Raw genomic sequence first — 25,268 nt, forward strand, 5'->3', positions numbered from 1 at the left:
ACCCGGTAGCAATAAGTCCCCCATGGCATGATGAATGTCGTCTTTTCCGCATCTTCTTCATCCATCAGAATCTGATGATACCCAGCATAACAATCTACAAAAGATCCGATCTCACGTCCGACATAATTGTCGATCAAGATATGGATGTTGGGTAAAGGAAAGTTGTCCTTTGGACTCGCCCTATTCAGATTGCGGTAATCGACACACACCCTGATCTTCCCATATTTCTTCGGCACTGGCACCACATTAGCCAACCAATCAGGATATCGAGTGACCCGAATAACCTTTGCTTGTAGCTGCTTGGTTACATCTTCTTTAATCTTCACACTCATGTCTGTTTTGAACTTCCTCAATTTTTTCTTGACGGGAGGGCATGCCGGGTCAGTGGGCAATTTGTGAACCACTAAATCCGTGCTTAACCCCGGCATGTCATCATACGACCATGCAAAAACATCTTTGAACTCAATAAGTGTTTTGATTAGTTCTTACCTGATATTTGGTGCAATGTGGATGCTTATTTTAGTTTCCCTGATATCGTCTGCATCCCCTAAATTGATGGCTTCTGTGCCATTTAAGTTGGGCTTGGATTTCTCTTCAAACTGGTTTAACTCTCTGTTTATCTCTTCGAAGGCTTCATCCTCATCGTATTCCGATTCATTATCATAATTGACCTCTTGTATAGTTAGCTCAGAATCAGATTGATCTTTTAGACTAGGTTGAATATCCGTTGTGCATGCCATGTCATTAGAACCAATATGAAAAGAACTGTTCAAAAAAGAAAAGAAGAAAACAGAATTAAAACAAAAATAAAGAGAGAAATTTTTTTACTTTATTAAACTGCGGGATAACATAGTTTCACACTTTTGCGGAATACAAAGATAAAACAAAAACTAGATTACAACTCTGAATAATCCCAAAACACAAGAAAGAAAATCCAAAGCCTACTACCAAGTCTCCCTCCGGGTAGGAAGAAGAGTAGATGTCCAATTGTTGACCTTGGCCTTAGGACCCATAAACTGTATGTCTGCCTTACTATAACCCTCTCCAGCTTCTATCATGTTGACATCAGCGAACATCCTTTCAAAGCCCTCATTCAAATATCCATCTGGCCTGATCAGGGGTCCGATAACTTCCGGGACCAGCAACTTTCTGAACCCTGCTCTGACAAATGATCTGGACAGGCGTGGGATTGGCCTAGGAAGGACCCAAACTCTTTTCTTCAACTTGCGGGCCCGCTTTACATCCGCTGCGGTAGGCTTGAATCCTAGCCCAAAAGTATCCAGGTTCTTGGGCAAAGAAACCGGTTGGACCATTCCCTGCAGATCAATCCCCAAACCCTTTCCTGGTACAAACCCGTTGTTCAACATTTCCGAGGCTATCACAAAGGTCGCAGCCGCGATTCTGGGAAGTGGAAGGCCCCCACCCTCAGGAATTTTGTCTACTGAGACTGCGTTAAAAACCTGATAAACCCATGGGCCCTTGTCATCTTCGGTTTCTATGAAGGGCACAATGGCATCACTGACGGCATGTGTGCCGTCATCACCATGTACCACAATCTCTTGTCTATCCCATTCAAATTTGACCATCTGATGCAGTATGAAGGCACTGCTTTGGGTGCGTGGATCCAGGGTCGTCCCAAAAGAAGATTATACGACACCGCCACATCTATCACTTGAAATTCCATGGTGAACTCGACCGGCCCAATTGTCAATTCCAGTATGATATCACCCACTGTGTCAGTACCGCCCCCATCAAAACCTCGGACGCAGACGCTGTTCTTGTGGATCCTATCATCAGCAACCTTCAGTTTGTTCAGAGTGGCCAAATGACAGATATTGGCACTTGACCCATTATCAATTAGTACTCGAGTGACCATCGAGTCTTCGCATTTCACAGTCAGGTAGAGTGCTCTGTTGTGTTCTGTACCCTATACCGGCAACTCATCATCAGATAATGTCACTCGGTCTACCTCGAAGATTTTGTGCGCTATTTTCTCTAAATAGTTCACTGAAAGCTTGTCCGGGACATGGGTTTCGTTCAGAATCTTCATTAATGCCCGCCAATGATCGCTTGAATGGATCAACAAGGATAGCAACTAAATCTGGGCTGGGGTCTTCCTTAACTGCTCTACAATGGAGTAGTCCTGTGCCTTCATCTTATTCAAAACCTCGTCTGCTTCCTCCTCCATCACTGGCTTCTTTATTGTTACAGGATTGGCCCTCCTCAATTCTGTAGGAGCAAAACACCTTCCTGAATGAGTTAACCCCTGGGCCTCGCATACTTCTTCCACAACCTCCTTCCCCTTATGCATCACCGTCACTTGACTGTAACTCCATGGCACAACTTTCTCACTTGTTATCGGCAACTGCATTACTGGCCTGATAACAACTGGCTCTACGCGGGCCTCCTTCACTACCAACACTGGTGTGCTTGATACTCCCTGTAGCATTACCCTAACTGACTCTGGCTTATTTGCAGCAACAGACGAACCTTTCCCCACTACCACAAATGGCTTGTCATCTACCTTTCCCAACTGTACTAATGCCTTTCCACTGGTCGACTTTTTGTTTGGACTGGCACGAATCATCATTACCATTTGTGAGGGTTTCTTGGGCTCTCCCCCTTCGTGCATTAGTTTGATCATGTGAGCCTCGTGGTGCACCGGCAACGGGTTCTCATTGATGTTGGGTGCTTCTAGTGCCTGAACCTCGATCCTATTTGTGTCAATAAGATCTTGTACAGCAGTCTTCAACTTCCAACACTTCTCAGTATCATGCTCGGGAGCCCCCGAACAATATTCACAGCTTACTGAGTGGTCCAGATTTTTGGGAAGGGGAGTTGGAAATTTGGGTTCAACAGGACTTAATAGGCTTAACTGCCTCAACTTATGGAACAGAGTATTATAGGTTTCTCCCAACGGAGTGAATGTTCTCGACCTCTGCACCCTTTCATTCCTGAAAGTCTGATTCCCACGGAATCTTGGCCCTGAAGGATTCCTGTAGGCCCTTGGTGGTGGATATGTGTTTTGTGGAGGTGGATATGTGTTTTGTAGAGGTGGATATGTATGTTGGGGAGGTGGATATGTATGTTGGGGAGCCGGCGCACGCCATTGCAGGCGAGCCGGAGGCTGAGTGTAAGTTTAGACGTGATGGACGGAGAAATGTGGCTCATGTGGTGGATAATAGGGTCGTGGCGGGTTATATGGAGTGTGTGGATAATTTGGGTAATGGGGTCTAGGTTGGTAGCGAAGGGAAGGACCTCTGGATTTGGACCAAGTACCTACTTCGACTGTTGCGACCTCCTCTCTCTTCTTTTTCCCGAGCGCACCTCCCGTGCCGCTTTGGATAGCCTGAGTTGTAGCCTTGATTGCTGAATAACTCATTATCTTGTTGGAACTGAGTCCTTCTTCAACCATACTGCCCATTTTTACTACTTCATTGAAAGATTTACCAACAGATGTCAGCAGGTGACCAAAGTAAGTTGGCTCCAACGTTTGTAAGAAGTAGTCCACCATTTCACCTTCCCTCATTGGTGGATCGACTCTTGCTACTTGTTCTCTCTAACGGAATCCGAATTCCCTGAAGCTCTCTCTAGGCATTTTCTCAAGTTTTAACAGTGTGAGACGGTCGGGGACGATCTCAAGGTTATACTGGAAATGATCCGCAAATTCTTGTGTTAGATCGTCCCAAGTATACCACCTGCTAGGATCCTGCCTCGTGTACCATTCTAATGCGGACCCGCTTAAACTTTGACCGAAATAAGCTATCAGCAGCTCATCCTTTCCACCCACCCCTCTCATCTTGCTACAGAAACCTCGTAAATGTGCCATGGGATCACCATGTCCCTCATATAGATCAAACTTTGGCATCTTAAAACCTGTCGGCAATTGAACATCGGGGAAGGGACACAGATCTTTATAGGACACACTGACTTGACTGCCCAATCCATGCATATTCCTGAAGGATTGCTCCAGGCTTTTCACTTTACGGAGCACTTCATCCTGCTCCGGATTCTTAGCTAGCCTCTCAGTTTCTGTCGGGATCTGAAGATGAGGGGTGTAAGTGTACGACTTGGGTGCTTTGAAGGTGAGTTCAGGAGGATAGTATTGGTTGTCATGAACCTGAAATACTGGTTCATCGGATAATTTTTGCAATGTAGCGGGTGGAGGTGCCACAAAAACAGGAACAGCTGGGGGAGGAGGGTTTTGTTTGGCTGGTGAAGTTTGGGGATTATAGGAAGTTTCCGCTTGATAGTATTGGGCAATGGGGAAGCTCGTTGATGGACCAATGGAAGGATGTTCCGGAGTCCGAGCTGGTGAAAGGGTAGAAGTAGGGGAAGTATTGGTGATGTTTGTCCCTTAGCCCAGGCTAGGTGCATCCCAGCTATCTCTTGTCTCAACCTGTCTACTTCCTCCTTCATCATTTGCATCTCCGTCTTTTCCTCCTCAACACTTTTGTCCGAACCAGACATACTTTCCGAAATGGGCCCTTTAGATCTTGTGTGGTAATGGTAATCTGCCAGAACGTTCTAACGAGCTAACTGTTTTGAAATCTCTTTCTCTGATATAAACAACAAACTTGTTAGCGTTAGAGTTTAACACATATTGCAATTTCACATTGTGGAATGCAATGTTCCTAGGCAGTTTAACCATTTCTAACATGTTTTTGCTTCGATTGCATGCGTCATCCCGACTTACTCTTTCTTTTTATGTCCTTTTTTCCTTTCTTTTATTCACAATGCCTTTTTTTCTTTTTAGTGATGGTCGAATCTTATGTGGATTGCCTACGTATCATGTCCCCGCATGAATCAAACCGGGCGTAGTTCTGCCACAAATAAAGGCACAATTTTTTTATTTTATTTTATTACCAAAATATGCTATTACAAGCTACCTATTTGAAAAGGGACAAACAAAATACAGACTCCACACTATTAACATTGTTTGATATGAAAAGAGAACAGAAGGGTAGACAACAGACTTTTAAAAACAACAATGCAGACTTGAACTAGGGATACATTAAGGCCTTGAATTTTGGTGCCCGCAAGGCATCGTTCGGCCTTTCCGCGGGCTTTGGTGCAAGGCCTCTTTGCAAGATATTTAATTCCTTCATGATCCGGTGGACATAACCCATGATTGAGGCAAAAAGGGTATCTGATCACGCCCAACTATGCCTTATAAAAAGGACAATGTGGACGTTGTAAATATAACCCGAGTATTACGCCCAGGGTCGAATCCACAGAGAGTTAACCTATCAATCACTATCTTTAGACCCACTAAACTCTTCAGAACCAGCTTCCCAAATGTTTTAAATCACAAGTTGATGGTTTCTATAGTAACTAAAATTGCAAGTAAATAAACAGCTGTAAACTAAGGATACTAAGGTTGTAAACAATGGTGAGAAAAAAAGCTAAGGTAAAGATTTCCCCTATTGATAGAATCCCTTCTGTTTATGCGTCATACAAATTTACCAACACACCTCTATCAATCATGAACACTTTTGTTACCGTAAATCTCTCCCGAGTAATCACAGTAATATACTATTGCACTCTCCCGAGATACACTAGCTAGCTTTAATTAACACAATTCACTTAAGATTGCACCCAAGGCTTCGTTATCCCTAATCCCGCCTTTAAACCCGCAGTTATAGATTCCTCTTATACTTTAGGAGTGGTGTTATTCAACAATAACCTAAATATGCACTCTCTCCCGAGTTATGCACACTAAATAGGCACAGCTAATTGAGGATCCTGTCAATTAACTACAACAAGAACATAGTTGAATAAATAAAGATTGAAACTAGCAATTTGTATTCACATAAACAAGAAGTTCATCCCCCAATAGGTTCCATCAAAACCTTAGACAAAGGATTTAGCTACTCCTAACTATGGGTAAATAAACTAAAACAATATTCATCATAAAACTTGCAAGAAAAATAAAGAGAAGAAGAAACCAAGATGTTTTGGGTGATCTCTCACACTTGTTTTTCTTCCAAAACTCCTCTCCAAAACAATACATGCCTCTCTTGGGCGGAGTCTAGTGTTTAAAATAGGGTTTTGGGCTAAAAATCCCGTGTTTTGCACTTTAGTCCCTGAAATTTCCTCCTCCTGCCGCAGATCTACCGCGGTCGCGGTCAAACCGCGGTCAAACATGGCCTCTGCTGCTTCAATTGTCTGCGAGCAGCCCTCACCGCGGTTCTGCCGCGGTCTCGGTAAAACCGCGGTATTTCATCCTGTTCTGTTTGGAATATGGAAAAATGTAAAACATGAAAGTTGTAGTCCTTTGAGTCAGCTTTCCAACCATATATTATAGAGCCAAAATAGAGTTCTTAGTAAACAGTTATGTCTATTTTACTAGACAGTGAGCAATATGCCTCTTCGAGTTTTTGTTTTGTTGTTTTATCATCCGTTGATCCCCGAACGCGATCCCGGATTAATTCCTTGAGCTTTTACTCAGACTTCAAGGCTTAAAATTACTTAAATTCATTCCATAACATCTATATAGCTCGGAATCGCACCTACAAGGCATAAAACACACAATTAGTGCAAAACACTAGCGATTAAAGCGCAAACTCAACTAAAGTACAGTAAATTAGAGTGTAATAATCGACTAAAATACGTAATTATAGCCTATCATCAGTATCACAGGGCATTTACTCACAGGTTAGGCACCTCGTGGTGATGTAGTGCCCAATCTCATCGATCCTACCCCTGATTCTATCCCTTTCCATACATAGCTGTTCTATTCGTTGATTCTTTAATCCCAATAATTAAGTGTTGTCAACGAGCCGATCTTGGAACCTCTCCATTTGTTCTTCCATTCAGGCTATTAAATCATAGCAGCGCTCCCTATCCGTTCTAGCATCTCGGGCTTGTTTAAAGACCCGATCTTTGAGAGTGGAATTTGTTTCTCTTAATATTTCAATGCTCCCTTCATAATCCCTTCTCACTTGCCATAGGTGTTTTTCCCGCGCTGCTGCACCTTTTGGCCATCTAGCCCACATTCTTGCTATGCTAGCCTCGGATCTTTCCAAGTCCTTTCGGCTTTCAATGACCTGATTCCTTAACCCTGCTATCAGCCTTTTATCGGACCGGCTTCTCCGTTGGTTATCGGCATCCATTATGACTTGTCAGTTTTGAGCTCTAAGGGAGTCATTTTCTTGGGCTGATTTCTTTCTGTCCCCTTCATCGGCCGCGGTCTGAATTTCTCTTTCAAACTGAAGATCTGTGACCTGCTGCTTCAACTTGCCTATTGTGGCCCTGTATTCTTCTTCTTTCGCCAACCAGTCCCAATGCTCTTGTGAGGACTTGGAAAACTCTTGAAGGTGAGGTCTTTTAGCCGGCCTTCCAAATGACACTTCCCCTTTGTACCAAGCCTGGTATCCGGGTGAAACTTCCCCTCTTGCCCAATTCAGTACACAAGTATTTACCTCCAAGTATTAACACTGGCTCCAAATCTGGCGGACCCTTGCTTCAGGAAACTAGCCATCAGAACTGATCTCAGTCACTTGGGTGCTCAGGTCCTCATCTTTCGGCACTATCTGACACCTCCCAAGTTGCCTCAAAACCCGATACGGCGCATAAGGTTGAATGCTCTTAAGCCCCATCAAGAGAAAATGGGGCCTAGCTGCTGGCATATATATGACTTCGTCGATCGGTAACCATCCCAGTGTCCACTGTATTTGACTGGCGTTGAGGGTCCGAAAGTATGAGGTCCATGCCGAGACTCCTTCAGGTAAGCGGATCTCATTAATTCTGGTGTAGAACTCCTCTATGCAGGTTTTCTCAGAAGATCCATGGCTCAGGAACTGAGCTCGGTGACATAGGTGTTCGGTCATCCACATTTGCAATAACAAGTTACACCCTTCAAAAATGTTCCCTCCGGCTTTGCAGGCCGTGAGAGCTCGGAAGATATCAGATACAATCATGGGCGCAAGCGTGCTGTCATCTTGAGTGAGCAAAGTACTGACGACCTCAGCTATCTTTATGTCAATATTCCCGTCTTTTCTTGGGAACACAAAAAACCCTTAGAAGGTTATCATGAAAGCAACCCGTCTATGTTCATCCCACTTTCGACGGTTACTTTTGCTGCACAACTTTTTTTCTGGCTTGTTGAATCCTCCTACGTGGCCGTATCTTTGGTATATGAAGCTCAGAGTGCAAAAACCTTTCGCCAAGTCTGGGTTATGGATCGTTTTGACCATCCCGGTGCACCGCTACGGCTCTTGGAGCAACCAGGTATTTACGCCTCAACGGAACCTCAGCACTGCCGATGTACCCGACTATTTCCTTTAAAGTCGGGGTGAGTTCAAAGTCCGAGAAGTGGAATACATTGTGTGCCGGGACCCAGTAAGTGACCAGTGCCCTTATAATATCCCCTCGAGGCCTGATACCCAACAAACCCGTGAGACCTTTCAGATGTTTCTTGACTTCGTCTCGCCCTTCTTTGCCTAAATCATTCCACCATAGCCGCAGCTGGAGGGGGATTTTATTCATGATTGAAAAAGGTTCATTTTGAGCCGTGCTCATTCTGCACATTTATTAATGTGTTTAAATAAAAGAAAATTTATTTGACTCAAAACGATTTGATTATTTTTCATAAAAGAAAGACTCGATTTTCCGAACACGACCTTTCAGCACTTTGTCACACCTCCTTTTTACGTACCCGCGAGGGTACACGGGAGTTTTTCCAATTAAAGGATAATCGATACGGGATTTGTTTATTTATTTCAGAGTCGCCACTTGGGAGATTTAGGGTGTCCCAAGTCACCAATTTTAATCCCGAATCGAGGAAAAGAATGACTCCATATTACAGTCTGCGTACCAGAAATCTGGATAAGGAATTCTGTTAACCCGGGAGAAGGTGTTAGGCATTCCCGAGTTCCGTGGTTCTAGCACGGTCGCTCAACTGTTATATTCGGCTTATTTATCTGATTTTAAATACAATTATGAACCATGTGCAAATTTTATCTTTTAACCGCTTTTGTCATTATTATTATTTTTACGAGAATTGCAACGTCGTGAAAACATATCTCGAACCACGTTACATCAATGTACCCGTGGTTATCGATATATCTCGACTCGGTTGAGATTTGGATTTGGGTCACATAAATGTGCACCCGAATTAAGGAAAATAAATTGTTAAAGGCGCGCCTAAAGCAACTAGCGTCTTGTTATTTTGGGGAAAGTCGTAAAAATTCGTTAAACGGCATATCCCGAATTCTAAATACTTTAATATATACATACATCTAGAGGGCCCCGCAGCTTTGTACATTTTGTTTGTCGAGGCTCGTCTCGTTCTATTTTTAAAAGGAATTTGCGACGTCATGGACATGCATCTCGAACCACGTCACAATCAATGTACCCGTGATTAGAAACACATTTCGAATCCGTCGAGATTTGGATTTGGGTCACATAAATGCGCACCCAAATTTAAGAAGGTAAAATTATTAAATGCGCGCTTAAAGAGGCTATCGCGTTATTATTCCGGGAGAGTCGTGAGATTTGCTAAACGACCCACCTTAGGGACTGAATGCTTCAACATATATATATTTAACAAGGGCCCCGCAATTTGTGCGTTTTTCTTTATTTTTTTGTTGAGGCTCATCTCGTCCTTATTTTAAAAGGATATCCTATAGCAACTACGTTTCTTGTCGCGTTTGTCTCTACTAATTGAAAACAGTAGATAGCCCTAGTTAATTACATGCTTGCAAGTTATCTATACAGAATTCCGAGTGCTTACACAAAATCAGAAGCACAGCCACGTACACAGTCAGCCGAGCAAAAATTAAGGGCCCAAATCCAGCCCATGCGTAATGGACCAGACCTGGGCCATTGTTTGTTCGATGCAGGCCTGCTTGGTCTGTTTCGACCTGGGCTCGACCTTTGTGAGGTTGAGATTGCAGTCTCCGTGTTCTTTGTCTTAAAACATGGTTTACCAGTTATATGAAGCAGTTTATCAGAAAGGAAAGAACTTAACTAGTAGAGTACGATTTTCATGCTTGGCCTACATTAAAGGACATACTACAAAGTTAAACTAAGTCTAAGATACAACCTATTTCATTGGGAATATTTTCACCTATCAGCATACATATATAAACTATCATTCAGCTAATCTATATTGATATACACTGGGCATACAGGCTACTTCTATTGTCAACACAGGAATGAAAATTATTATACAGTACATGATATCTAATGTAACAATCTATGTATGAAAGTCAACTTCAGGTCTTTTCTTTTTGTATTCATGCTCAATTTTCCAATTACATTTGACAGTGTATTGGTTGTGTACCTGGTATAGAGAACAAAAGAAGAAAGGAATGATCAGCTGGGTAGTATGCAACAAACACAGCAACAACAGATACACAACAACAACACAGCAACAAACCAACAACCACAAGTGTTTTCCACAGTCCACAGACAACCAGCAACAGTTTCCAGAACAAAGAAAACCAACAGATGGTCGAGCACCAAACAAGCAATCCCAGAAAAGAGTAGTGAAACAAAAGAAATAATAGAGTATTCGATGCAGCAACACCAGCAGTTCAACAATCACAAGCAGCTCAATCAGGGCAAACAACAGAACTTGGCCAAGACAGCTTGACCAATATGAATTCTTCTGTAGTTTTCAGACAGTGTTTGGTTACAGTGTTTCTGGAAATTTCCTTATATTTTTTCAGTTTCCTTTAACTCACAAGACCTCTCTCAAGACTAAGTTTTTTTCCAGAAGAACCTCCTCTTTTCGGCTCCCAAAAGAAAAATCTCCCCTCTAATGGAAAGTCTGCCTCTTTTATAGCCTAACCTTAACACTTTACAGTCTGTTTGACCACTCAAAATTCCCCCTCCCTGTTGTTTTTCCACTCACTCATTTTAAATAACAAAACTCCCATGAAATCCCTGACAGCCCCTCTCTCTTTTTGTTGTTAAAGTGTCCTAATCTCTTGTTTATTTAACCAAAGTATGGGCAGCAGGAATATAATCTGACAGCATGTGCTGTCAGGCTATTTTAATCCAAAACAACTGACCATACGTATATTGCCCACCATCTGAACTAAGTGAACATGGCATCCATTTAAGCTCAAAGTCTGAACTGCCATTATAACCTACCCCCTAGATGTTCTTTTAATTCAACTTTGAACAAAACCAATAGGCAATACAATTCAGTTCCTAATGGGATTCAAATACGATCACAGTAGAAATAAACAACACGGATCAAGTTGTTACCATTAATGACTGAAACTAATTGACGACATACATCGACTCGACTATATTAATCGTAACACATAACAATCAATCGTTCATATAAACAACACGTATAGAGTCCCGAATGACTTCAGACAACTTTGTTCAATCACTGGGAACCTATATGAATTAACTCATTTGACGACTAATTTAATTGACGATCATGTATACCACAGAATACATTCAGAACACACAGAAAATCAACTGACCCAATAAAAGGTCTTTGACATAGATGGAAGAAATCCGAATGGAAAATAACAAAAGAAAATAACCAAACATACACAACGAAACATGCTGACAACTTAACTAGCAGTTGAATAAAACAAAAAGGAAAAGAAAACTTACCAAAAAATGTCCAAACAAAACTGAACCAAATCTGACTCAACTTTGACCCTTTGAGGCCGAACAAACTTTAATCAGGGTGTTCTCACATGAGAACACCTTGATTAAGGTCTATTAGACCTCAAACCCCCGTTAAGGCTAGCCGGATTCCCCAGGTTCATGTGTTCTAAGGTCTGGATTTTCAGATCTGGTTTTTTAGAAGTTGTGGGTAGATTCGGACCAAACCAGGCCTGGTTTGGTCACGAGGGAGGTCAGGGGAGTGTCTGGTATGAAGATGGTGAGGTTTGGCATAGATCGAGTTTTGTCTCGAATCTTCAAATCCAGATTCGAGACGATGGGAGGTGATTTGAGGCTAGGGAGTAACAGATCCATGTTCAGGAGAGTGAGGGGGTCTTAGGGTGTTCAACAGGGGGTCATCGGCGTTCATGCCGCCGGGTTCTGGTGAAAGGGGAATCAGGGCGGCTGCTAGGGTTTGGGGGGTTTCAGGCTTTGGGGAAGGAGATGAGTGAAGGGGGGTTCGGATAGGGGGCGTGGGGTGTGATAGAAAACTTATATATGGTCTAGGGGTTTAGATCTGAGCCGTTGGATCAGATGATCTCAACGGCTTGGATCTGATGGTGAGGGGTGAGACGAGGTCGTTTGGTATTAAAACGGGGTCGTTTGGGTTTAAGTGATGGGTTGGGTTGGACCGGCTAAACAGGTCGGGTTACGGGTGTGTATGTGGACCATTGGATGGGTGTGTTTGAACGGCTCAGATCAGACGCCTGATGCGGCGTCGTTTTGGGAGGTGCCTGGGCAGGCCTGGTTTGGACCGGGTCCTTGGACGTGGTTTTGGGCCTATTTTGTTTCATTTCTTGGGCCCAAATCAATTTTTATCACTTTTCTTTGTTTTCTAATTTTAAAACAAAAAATGAAAAATAACAAATAAATAATAAAACAAATGAAATTAAAACAAACAACAATGTAACACTTCAACACTAATATCACGCCAAATTAAAATGTTTAAGCAAGTTAAATCACAACCTAGAACGGACGATGCACATATATATATATTTTTTTTGAATTTTCTTTCAATGACCGAATTACGGTTTGATTACCATGACAGACATACTTTGTATTTTGATTGATAAGATCAAATACAACATGGACCGAACCACAAATGACTAAACAACACATGCCACAAAAAATCGAAAGAATTGTACAGCGGAGTCATTTGTCACTATTTTGTTTTCTTTTGGAGTGATTGTCCGTGAAGCAAAAATCACGTGCTTACAGCTGCCCCTCTTTGCACGAAGACACGAAGGGTTTTCGCGCAAAGATAAAGCGGGCGATTTTTGCTCGTCCGAGTAATCCGTGTGAAGCATTTTTGAAAAAGATTTGACCGAACCTTTGCTTCAGAGGTTTCCTACATATCCTGGGCTGAACAGGAATCAGGTCAATGTAGTTCGGGAAATTTTGGTAGCTGGGACTACCGTGTGACTGTAGTGTTTGCTGTTGTTGTGCGCTGTTGTATGCTGCTGTAGGATGCTACTGCTCAACCGATCTCCCTATTACATTGCTCTAAAAGGAAAACAAGAAGCTAAGCTAAACTGAGGATCCTGAAATCTCATCCATCTTCAACTTGTTCTTGTTGCCTTGCTTTCTTGTCGGCTAACGCTTTCCTCCGATGCCTTTATCTTGTGACTTTGGGAGATGATGTTGGTCCTTTGCTGACGTTTGAATGCCAGTTTTCATCACTTCGCTTGATCTGCTGGGAACATAGCCCTCTTCTTTAAGCCTTTCCATGGTCTCTTCAGTGGTATGGCTTTCTTCATCAAAATCGTTATGTTGGGCATGCTATAACGTTCCCAACTGCTTCTTCTGAGACGCGTTCCTTCTTCCTTTTGAATCGCGCGCTTGCTTTTGCAGCCTTCCGCTCCTTGGTGCTGGGGATTTTATTGTTTCCTGCTTGGGGGTCTCTGTTGTAACCTTCCGCCTTTTACTGGTGGGCGACCTAGAACTTAAAAGTATTCCCGCATTATACTGGTGGGCGACCTAGAACTTAAATGTATTCCCGCATTTTACTGGTGGGCGACCTAGAACTTAAAAGTATTCCCGCATTATACTGGTGGGCGACCTAGAACTTAAAATGTATTCCTGCATTTTACTGGTGGGCGACCTAGAACTTAAATGTATTCCCGCATTATACTGGTGGGCGACCTAGGACTTAAATGTATTCCCGCATTTTACTGGTGGGCGACCTAGGACTTAAATGTATTCCCGCAATTTACTGGTGGGCGACCTAGAACTTAAATGTATTCCCGCATTATACTGGTGGGCGACCTAGAACTTAAATGTATTCCCGCATTATACTGGTGGACGACCTAGAACTTAAATGTATTCCCGCATTATACTGGTGGGCGACCTAGAACTTAAATGTATTCCCGCATTATACTGGTGGGCGACCTAGAACTTAAATGTATTCCCGCATTATACTGGTGGGCGACCTAGAACTTAAATGTATTCCCGCATTATACTGGTGGGCGACCTAGAACTTAAATGTATTCCCACATTATACTGGTGGGCGACCTAGAACTTAAATGTATTCCCGCATTATACTGGTGGGCGACCTAGAACTTAAATGTATTCCCGCATTATACTGGTGGGCGACCTAGAACTTAAATGTATTCCCGCATTATACTGGTGGGCGACCTAGAACTTAAATGTATTTGAAATTGTTTCCCCGTTCTTCCGAGAAATTTTTTGACAATGGGCAGAAAATTTTCTGCTCCGGTTTTTGGTGATTTCCCTGGCGTTGCATCTCGCTGCCATCATCAATCCTTTGTTTTCCTGCAGCAGACAAAAGGATTTAATTAGTTTTAATCGTGGTGGTAGAGGGTGCCTTTCCGGCGGATGATTTTTCCTCTCTTCCCCTTTTCTTGCTCTATGTCCCCATAATTGGTTAGTGGACAAAATTGCCTGCTGGGGGTCTCTAGCTTGCTGGGGCTGGTTTTCAATTTGTTCCCTTTTCTGCTTTCTCTTTAAGCACATGCTGTGGGAATCTGCTTTTACTCCCGAAACCACTCCCTTTGGGAGCTTACTTCCTCCAAAAACTGCGAGGCACGATCATTGCATTGCCTGGGGCCGGCCTTTAAGATTGTTTGTGTTATCCTGCATTGGATGAATTCCCCTTCGGTCTCTGGTAGTAAGCTTTGAAAAAAATCCTTTTTAAGACAAATTTTTAGGAAGAGAAATAAAAGATAGAAAATGGAGAAAATCTTTCTGAACCAATATTTGGTGGGAGAAGAAACTCAGAAGAACTCATCTGGAGGACATGACTGGTCCCCGTGATCATGACGTGCACCATAGATTCCCGACCCAGTTTATTCATATCAATCGACTTGCCCGATGGTCTGACTTGCTGGGGATGATAAATGAGTGTCCATTTCGTTGCGAATGTGGTCGCTTTTTGTTGACCTGTCTTGTCGCCTCATAGTGCCCTTCGAGGGGTTTTCACTAATGAGACTCTCTCTTTCTCTCATCTCTCGGCGCCTTATGGTGCCTGTGAAGGTTTTCACCAATAAGACTCTCTCATTTTATATCCCTCATCTTACGTCGCCTTTTGGTGCCTGTGAATGGTTTTCACCGATAAGACTCTCTCATTTTATTTCTTTCGAGGAATCGGGGTGTTGTTGATACGACCCTCTCTTCTGGAGATTCCTTTGACCATCAATTCATTCCCAGTCTTACGATCCTCTTCTTTGCTGGTGATCGGTGTATTATTCTCGGCCTTATTTGCCTGACTTGGCATCTCTTGGACATTGATCGGGAGGTCTTTTGGACGTTGATGTTGGTTTTGGTGTGGGGCTAAAGAAAGGCTATAAAAATGAAAATAATTTGATGGGTGATGTGCTACAACTTTTGGAATCAAACCTTTGTTGGAACTTAAAACATAACCTCTGCCCCAGTTTTCTTGCTTGGGGAATCTTATTTTTACACTTAGGTTGAGCTACGTGCGTTACGCACACTGTGCCTATTATGCACACTATGTACATTATGCATCCTATATACACTGTGATGCACACTATGACCGAGCCGTGAGGCGCCTACGTATCCTCTTTGAGGAATCAGGTCAAACATAGTTCCCACGGTTTTGTATTTCTTATGATTTTATCTTCTTTTTTCTTTGTTGTTTTTTTTTCTTTTCTTTCTCCTTCTTTTAATTTTCCTTTAAAGATTTTTTTTTCTTTTCTTTTCTCTCTTTTTTTTCTTTTCTTTTTTTTTTCTTTTTTTCCATGTCTTTTCCATTAGTGATTCCAAAAGAGGGGTATGAAAGAATAACTTAAGGCTTAAAAGGGGAAGCAAGGGTTAAAAGTGTTTGGATAGAAGAAAGAATTGCCTCCGTCATCTCATTATCCAATAAATGCCAAATACAAACAAACGAACCAATAATTGCCATAATTAAAGAAATTACGCATAATATCTCTTGACTGCATCAGAATTGATAGCCATGTCGACACATCTCCCCTCGATATCTGTCAAACACAAAGCACCGTTGGACAATACTCTGGTCACGATATAAGGCCCTTGCCAATTTGGGGCGAATTTGCCTTTTGCCTCGACCTGATGCGGGAGGATCTTCTTCAATACCTGCTGCCCTACTTCAAACTTCCTAGGGCACACCTTCTTATTGTATGTTCTTGCCATTCTCTTCTGGTACAGCTGACCATGGCACACTGCCGCCAATCTTTTCTCGCCTATCAAGCTTAACTGTTCCAACCGAGCTTTGACCCATTCATCATCATCAATCTTGGCTTCAGCGACAATCCGGAGGGATAGAATTTCGACCTCCGCCGGTATTACGGCTTCAGTTCCGTACACCAACAAATAAGGAGTTGTACCTATGGAAGTCCGGACAGTAGTGCGGTAACCCAACAAAGCAAAGGGTAATCTCTCGTGCCATTGTCTGGATCCTTCCACCATCTTTCGCAGTATCTTCTTGATATTCTTATTGGCTGCTTCGACCGCTCCATTCGCCTTGGGACGATATGGGGTGGAATTGCGGTGGGTAATCTTGAATTGTTGGCATACCTCTCTCATCAGGCTGCTGTTAAGATTCGCACCGTTATCCGTGATGATCACTTTTGGGATTCCAAATCTGCAGATGATATGGGAGTGAACAAAGTCCACCACTGCCTTTTTGGTTACCGACTTGAAGGTTTTAGCCTCAACCCATTTGGTGAAGTAATCAATGGTCACAAGAATGAACCTGTGGCCGTTGGATACTGCTGGTTCGATAGGTCCAATGACATCCATGCCCATGCTACAAACGGCCAGGGTGCTGTCATCGTATGTAACTCTGTTGGCGGAGAATGGATCAGATCTCCATGTATCTGGCACTGATGGCATTTCCTTACGAAAGTGATACAGTCGTGTTCCATGGTGAGCCAATAACACCCTGTTCGAAGGATTTTCCTTGCCAATACATATCCGCTCATGTGTGGCCCACAAACTCCAGCATGTACCTCTGCCATAACCGTCGTGGCTTGACCGGCATCTATACATCTCAACAATCCTAAATCCGGGGTTCTTTTGTACAACACTCCTCCGCTGAGGAAGAAACCATTCGACAAATGCCGAAGGGCTCTTTTTTGGTCTCCAGAGGCCTGTTCTGGATATGTCCCCATTCCGAGGTATTCTTTGATATCATGAAACCAGGGTTCGCCATCTGGCTCCTCTTCTACGGCATTACAGTAAGCGTGCTGATCACGGACCTGGATGTGCAGAGGATCAACATATATTTTGTCAGGGTGGTGCAGCATTGATGCTAAGGTGGACAAGGCATCTGCAACCTCATTTTGAACTCTCGGGATATGTTTGAACTTCACCGATCGAAATCTCTTGCTGAGATCATGCAAGCATTGTCGGTATGGTATGAGCTTTAGATCTCGTGTTTCCCATTCGCCCTGAATTTGATGTACCAAGAGGTCCGAGTCTCCCAAGACCAAGACGTCTTGGACATCCATGTCAGCAGCCAAGCGCAGACCCAGAATGCAAGCTTCATACTCGGCCATATTATTGGTGCAATAGAAGCGTAGTTGAGCCGTAACAGGATAATGGCGTCCTGTTTCAGAAATGAGTACTGCTCCTATTCCAACCCCTTTTGCATTTGCAGCTCCGTCGAAGAAAAGCTTCCAACCCGGTTCCTCAGTTAATTCCATCTCATTTGTATGCATTACCTCTTCGTCGGGAAAGTACGTTCTTAAGGGCTCGTACTTTTCATCAACGAGATTCTCTGCCAAATGATCGGCCAGTGCCTGGGCTTTCATGGCTGTCCTCGTCACATAGACGATATCAAACTCTGTGAGCAGAATTTGCCATTTTGCTAACCTTCCCGTGGGCATAGGTTTCTGAAAGATATACTTCAATGGGTCCAAACGGGATATGAGATAAGTAGTATATGAAGACAGGTAGTGCTTCAACTTCTGAGCTACCCAAGTTAGGGCGCAACATGTTTTCTCGAGTTGAGTGTACTTGACCTCATGTACTGTGAATTTCTTGCTAAGATAGTAGATGGCCTGCTCCTTCCTTCCTGTGTCGTCATGTTGCCCCAGCACACAACCAAATGAATTTTCCAGGACCGTCAGATAAAGAATTAAGGGCTTCCCTGGCTTAGGCGGGACCAATACGGGTGGATTAGACAGATACCCTTTGATTTGGTCGAAGGCCTCCTGACACTCTGCCGTCTAACCTACCACAGCATCCTTTCTCAGTAGCCGAAATATGGGCTCACAAGTTGCGGTGAGTTGAGCGATGAACCTGCTGATGTAATTGAGTCTACCCAGCAAACTCATTACCTCTGTTTTGTTCCTTGGCGGTGGCAAATCTCGGATGGATTCAATTTTGGATGGGTCTAACTCAATCCCCCGTCGACTGACGATGAATCCTAGCAGCTTTCCTGATGGAACCCCGAATGCGCATTTGGCCGGGTTAAGCTTGATATCATACCTTCGGAGTCTTTGGAAAAATCTCCTTAGGTCTGCTACATGGTCCTCCTGACGCCAAGATTTGATGATCACATCATCGACGTACACCTCGATTTCTTTGTGTATCATGTCATGAAACACAGCAGTCATTGCTCGCATGTATGTTGCCCCGGCGTTCTTCAATCCGAACGGCATTACCCGATAGCAGTAAGTTCCCCATGGCGTAATAAACGCTGTCTTTTCCGCATCCTCCTCGTCCATTAGGATATGATGATAACCCGCATAGCAATCTACAAAGGATCCGATCTCGCGCCCAGCGCAATTATCGATCAAGATATGGATGTTGGGCTATGGAAAATTGTCCTTGGGACTTGCTTTGTTGAGGTTGCGGTAGTCGACGCACACCCTGATTTTTCCATCCTTCTTTGGGACTGGTACCATATTGGCCAACCACTCGGGATATCGAGTGACCCGAATGACCTTCGCCTGCAACTGCTTAATCACTTCTTCTTTGATTTTTACACTCATTTCTGTTTTAAATTTCCTTAGTTTTTGCTTGACCGGAGGGTATGCCGGGTCAGTGGGCAATTTGTGAACCACTAAATTGGTGCTTAATCCAGGCATATCGTCATATGACCATGCAAAAACATCTTTGAATTCCATGAGGGTTTTGATCAATTCTTCTCTGACATTCGGCTCAATGTGGATGCTAATTTTGGTCTCTTGGACGTTATCAGCGTCTCCTAGATTCACAGCCTCAGTGTCATTTAGGTTAGGCTTGGGTTTCTCTTCAAATTGGCACAGTTCTCGGTTTATCTCTTCGAAGGCTTCACCTTCGTCACATTCAGATTCATCATCACAAACGACCTCTTGCATCATTGAGTCGGATTCAGATTGATTTATTAGACTAGGTCGAAGATCCGCTGTGCATGCCATGTCATTAGAACCAGTAAAAAGAGAACTGTTCAGAAAGAAAAAAGAACAAAACAAAAATTAAAATAGGACAAAAGAGAGAACTTTATTAAACTTGCGGGATAAAAGGGTTCACACTTTTACAAGACAAACGTAAAATTTGGATTACACCCTGGAATAATCCGGACAAAACAAAACACACAAAACATAAATCAAAGCCTACTACCAAGACTCCCCTCGGACAGGAAGAGGAGTAACTGTCCAATTGTTGGTCTTGGCCTCAGGCCCCACAAACTGTATCTCTGTTCTGCTGGAACCTTCTCCAGCTTCTACCACACTGACATCAGCGAATAGCCTCTCAAAACTCTGATTTAGGTCCTCATTTATACCGATCACTGGTCCTAGAATCTTCGGGACCGGTGAACCCCTGGCACTTGCTTTGACAAAAGACCTTGAGAGACGTGGCACCGGCTTAGGCAGAAACCAGACCCTCTTCTTCATTTTTCGCGCTTGCTTCCTATCTGCTGCGGTTGGTTTGAACCCCAATCCGAAAGTTTCCAGATTTTTAGGAAGGGAGACAGGTTGGACAATCCCTTGAAGCTCGACTCCCAGGCCTTTTCCTGGCACAAATCCATTACCCAGCATTTCTGAGACCATCATGACTGTTGCGGCAGCTACCCTAGGGTGCGGGATGATTTCTCCTTCAGAAATTTTGTTGGCCGACCCTGTATCGAAAATCTGGTAGACCCAAGGACCTTTGTCATCAGCGGTCTCTATGAAAGGTACAATGGCTCCGCCCATGGTGCACGTTGTATCCTCGCCGTGTAACACGACCTCTTGTCTTTCCCACTCGAACTTCACCATCTGATGTAGGGTGGAGGGAACCGCCTTGGCTGCATGAATCCATGGTCGTCCTAACAGCAGGTTGTAAGATACTGTGGCGTCTAACACCTGGAATTCCATGGTAAACTGGACTGGACCGATGGTCAGTTCAAGTACAACATCCCCCACAGTGGCTGTTCCGTTTCCGTCGAACCCTTGGACACAGATACTGTTTTTGTGGATCCTTCCGTGGTCGATCTTTAGTTGATTCAGGGTAGATAGTGGGCAAATATTGGCACTTGAGCCGTTATCCACCAGTACTCGAGTTACCACCGAGTCTTCACATTTGACAGCTAGGTACAAAGCTTTATTATGCTCCGTACCTTCCATTGGCAGGTCATCATCTGAGAATGTTACCCTGTTCACCTCGAAAATCTTGCTGGCAATGGTTTCCAGCTGGTTTACAGAAATCTCATTGGGTACATGAGCTTCGTTCAATATCTTCATCAAAGCCCATCGATGCTCCTCAGAATGGATTGTAAGCACGTGATTTTTGACCCTCCCCGGGAATTTTTACATTCTTAGCTTAAATATTTAATTTAGGACTAATATAGCTATTTTGACTATTTTTACTTTATTTTTTTTTCTCGCAAAAGAAAAAAATTACAAAAAAAGTATATATATAAATTTTAGTTTATGAATCCCTCATAAACTTGAAAAATAAAAAATTGCACTTTATTTTGGTACTTTATATAAATTCGAAAATTACAAAAAATATAGTTCTATTAATGTTTGCAGTCATTATAATTTTGAATATTACTTCATATTTTTGTCTTTATTAAAAACGAAAATTACAAAAATAGTTTTATTAATATTCTATAGTCATTTTAACTTTGAAAAATACAAAAATATATTGCTTCATATTTTATCTTAATATTTAAAAAAACGAAAATTACAAAAATAGTTTTATTAATATTTTGTAGCTATTTTAAATCTTGAAAAAATATTTAAAAAGATATAATTTTGTTTAAATACTAGTCTTATTTTTGGTAGTTATTTTGCTTACATAGGACTAGTTAAGCAACCTGTTCCTATTTCTCGGGTCCGGGCAAAAGAATAATATTCGGGTTCAAACTACCCGGTTTTAGGCCTAATTTTCGGACCTAGCCCATAATAAACCGTGTCCAGGACACGTGGGGAACCCCACCACGCGTGGGGGACATATGCCTCGAACCCCACCACGCGTGGGGCTCATTTTCATGGGCATTGTGTTACAAAAACACGGAAAAGGCCAAAGGAACGTGGGGGGGGGGGACCAACGAAAAAGGAGTTGGAATTTGAAAAAGAGGGATTTTTGGATTTTTAAAGGGGAACGACTACTGTTGCTCTTTCTTCTTAAAAAGAGAAAAAGAAGCAAAACCCTAGAGGAGGACTTTTGGAAAAGTTGAAAAAACGGGACTTTTGAATGTTGAAGGGGACGACTACTGTTCAATCTTCTTCTTCAACAAGAAGAAGAAGAAGAAAACCCTAGCAGCCCAACCCTGTCTCCTCCCAAACTGCTTCACGACCACCCTCCTCCTCCATCACCCCCGTCCAAACACCATCGCCCAAACACCATAACCACCATCCAAACGAAACCAGCCCCACCGTCGTCCAACCACCCCCCCGTCGGTAAACCACCATTAACGACCCCTACTGTCGCAGCAAGGACCAACTCCTCCATTACCAAGCATACCCTCCTCCTACCAGCCTCCTCCATCGCCTGAAACCACCCGCCTCCACGACCCAGCACCAGCGCCAAACGGACCACCAAACAGGCCCGTCATCAACCACCATTGCCGCCCGCTGCAAGCTCCAGCTCCACCCAAGCCGACGTGTTGCTGCATCGCCATAACCAACCTCACCCTCCTCGTCAACCAAACAGACCTCCATAGCTGCTCCTTTCATCACCTCCAACGACCCTTTTTTTTGCAGTTTCTCGCAACAGTTGCTGCGTCGAAAAATACAGCAGCTGTTGCTGCGTCGCTGCGTTGCTGAGTAGCTCAGCCGTTGCTTTAGTCCGGTGAGGTTTTTTTGTTCGTCGAGGTCCGGTACGTCGAGGCGCTGTCCGAGGTTCCGTCGTTGTTCTTCGTTCAGAAAGGTCCGGCCTAAGTTCCGTCGGAATCGGGTTTGTCGCTCTGAGTTTGTCGAGGTGCAAAGGTTAGTAAACCTCGATGTATTAGATAAATAAACTTACGTTGAATGTTTGAGATGCAATATAAAAAATTGGTATGGAAGTTTTCTGCCTATGTTTTGCTATCTGCATTTTGGTTCATTTTCATGTTATGTTATTCTTGTTTATTTGATGTCGTTTAATTAAGCTGGATTAGTCGTTCTATGACACAAGTTTGACGTTAATCTGTTCGTCTTTTCCTTTGGTTAGGTCATTCGAAAAAATAGTATTAGTGCATGCTGTTACTACTACCGAAACATTCATTCACTAAACTCCTTTTATTAAACTTCTAACAAGTCATGGGATTTTAGTTGTAAAGAGGCCGGAAGTTTTAGTATTGTTAAAGACATAAAAATGGCATCCTTTTAAAAAATAAAAAATATATATATAAAAATAAATAAATAAATAAAAATGAGACGAGCCTCGAAAAATGCACAAGCTGCGGGGCCCTCTAAATGTATATATTAAAATAATTAGAATTCGGGACATGCCGTTTAGCGAATTTTACGGCCTTCCCCAAAATAATAATGCTCTAGTTGCTTTAGGCGCGCCTTTAATAATTTTATCTCCCTAAACTCGGGTGCACATTTATGTGACCCAAATCCAAATCCCAAAACGTCAAATAAGATATGTTCCGTATTGTGGGTGCATTTCATGTGACGCAGTCCAAAGACATGTTTTAAGCGACGTTCACATCCCTAATAATAATAATTAATAAAGCGGTTAAAAGATAAAATTTGCACATGGTTCATAATTGTATTAAAAATCAGATAAATAAGCCGAATATAACAGTTGAGCGACCGTGCTAGAACCACGGAACTCAGGAATGCCTAACACCTTCTCCCGGGTTAACAGAATTCCTTATCCGGATTTCTGGTACGCAGACTATAATATAGAGTCATTATTTTCCTCGATTCGGGATTAAAATTGGTGACTTGGGACACCCTAAATCTCCCAAGTGGCGACTCTGAAATAATTAAACCAATCCCGTTTCGATTGTCCTTTAATTGGAAAAAACTCCCCTGCGCCCCCCGGACGCGGAAAAAGGAGGTGTGACAGCTCTGGCGACTCCGTTGGGGATCATAACCCAGAACCACTGGTTCAGGGTTAAGAATTCGAGCTTAGAATAATTGTTGTTATTTGGCTTTATTTATTATCTGATTTTTACATGATATATGCTTAATGTGCTAAATGATGCTTTTACCGCTTTAATATTATCTGAATTGTGTATATAAAACTGCTACGAAACCCTTCTTTCTGAGTCTTCTGAATTTATGGTGTACACGTGCGCGTGACCCACCTTTCTGTTAAAGTCATACCAAATAAGACGGAGTTGGGACAAGTAACTAGGCCGGGCAGACTTTCGTGCTCCCGGTACGTTGCCCCCGCTTCGGCTCAAACTGTCCGTTTGGGTAAGCCAGGTCTAGAACAAATACCCAGGTTATGAACTTAGTATAACAAAGCCACATGCCGGATCCCTAGTAGGAACGTTTATTTGCATCATGTGCATTTGACTTAGGGGACTCAACACAGGGGTTGGGTCCGTCTAGGACAAGCAACCTGAAAATAATAGACCATCTTTTGGCATCCTATGTGCTACATGTTGTACTTATTCAAGGGTGAATTGTTATGTTGATCACGTTTAATAAGAAGCGGACAAATAACACACCTTGTTAGGTTGATCACATTTAAATAAGAAGGCCGCACGTTTTTCCAGCTTGATGTTATTTTAATCAAAGCATGGGGAACATTTGTGGAATCCAAGAATTCTTGGAATTCCCTATGTCCCCCACGCTTGCTTTTTGGGAAAGCACATGGGGAACATTTGTGGAATCCAAGAAGCCTTGGAAATCCACTATGTCTCCCACGCTTCATTTTGGGAAAAGCACATGGGGAACATTTGCGGAACCCAAGAAATCTTGAAATTCCCTATGTCCCCCATGCCACATTTTTTGAAAATATAATAAATAAAATATATATATATATATATATATATATATATATATATATATATATATATATATATATATATATATATATAAAACGTTGAAAAATTCAAAAAAAAAAAGACTTTGTATGTTTTCATCATCATCCACAGGTTAGAAATAGTGGAAAAGAGGAAAAATAACAGTTTATAAATGTGAAAAAAAAACAAATGTCCAAGTAGTGTAGAAACTCTGCCGAATATTTGAGAAAATAAGAAAAATATATGTCTTATTAGTTAGTTTTATTAACAACAAAGGAAAAGTAGAAAAATCATCATTGTTTTGTTTTGTTTTTCAAAAAAATAGTTTGTCTTGCCATAAAAAAAAATAAAAGTAAAAAAGGGTCTTGTTTTAAAAATATGTTTATTTATTTGTTTATGAAAATGCTGAAATTATAATAATCCAAAAATACTTTCCATTATTGATTTCTTTAGAAATTCTTTCTAATTGTTTTAAAAAAAAACATGTATATATAATAAAAAAAATCCGAAAATATTTTGATTCTTTTTCAAAATTGAAAAGAAAATTCAAAATCCAAAAAAAAAACATTTTGAGAAGCATTCCTTTTATTAAAAGCAAAATTCCGAAAAATATTTTCTTCTTCTTTAGAATAATGAAAAAAAGAGCAAATGAAAATTCAAAATATATCTTAGAATTGTTTCTTTCAAAAAGAAAATCAATCAAAATAATAATAATAATACTTCCTTTCTTATTTTGAAGTAGTTCTTTCACAAATCTCAATTAAAAAAAAAGAATGTGTTAGTTCATTTTCTTATTCATGATCTGACCGAA

This window comes from Nicotiana sylvestris, chromosome 8 (genome assembly GCF_000393655.2).
Source record: "Nicotiana sylvestris chromosome 8, ASM39365v2, whole genome shotgun sequence".
Lineage (NCBI taxonomy): Eukaryota > Viridiplantae > Streptophyta > Magnoliopsida > Solanales > Solanaceae > Nicotiana > Nicotiana sylvestris.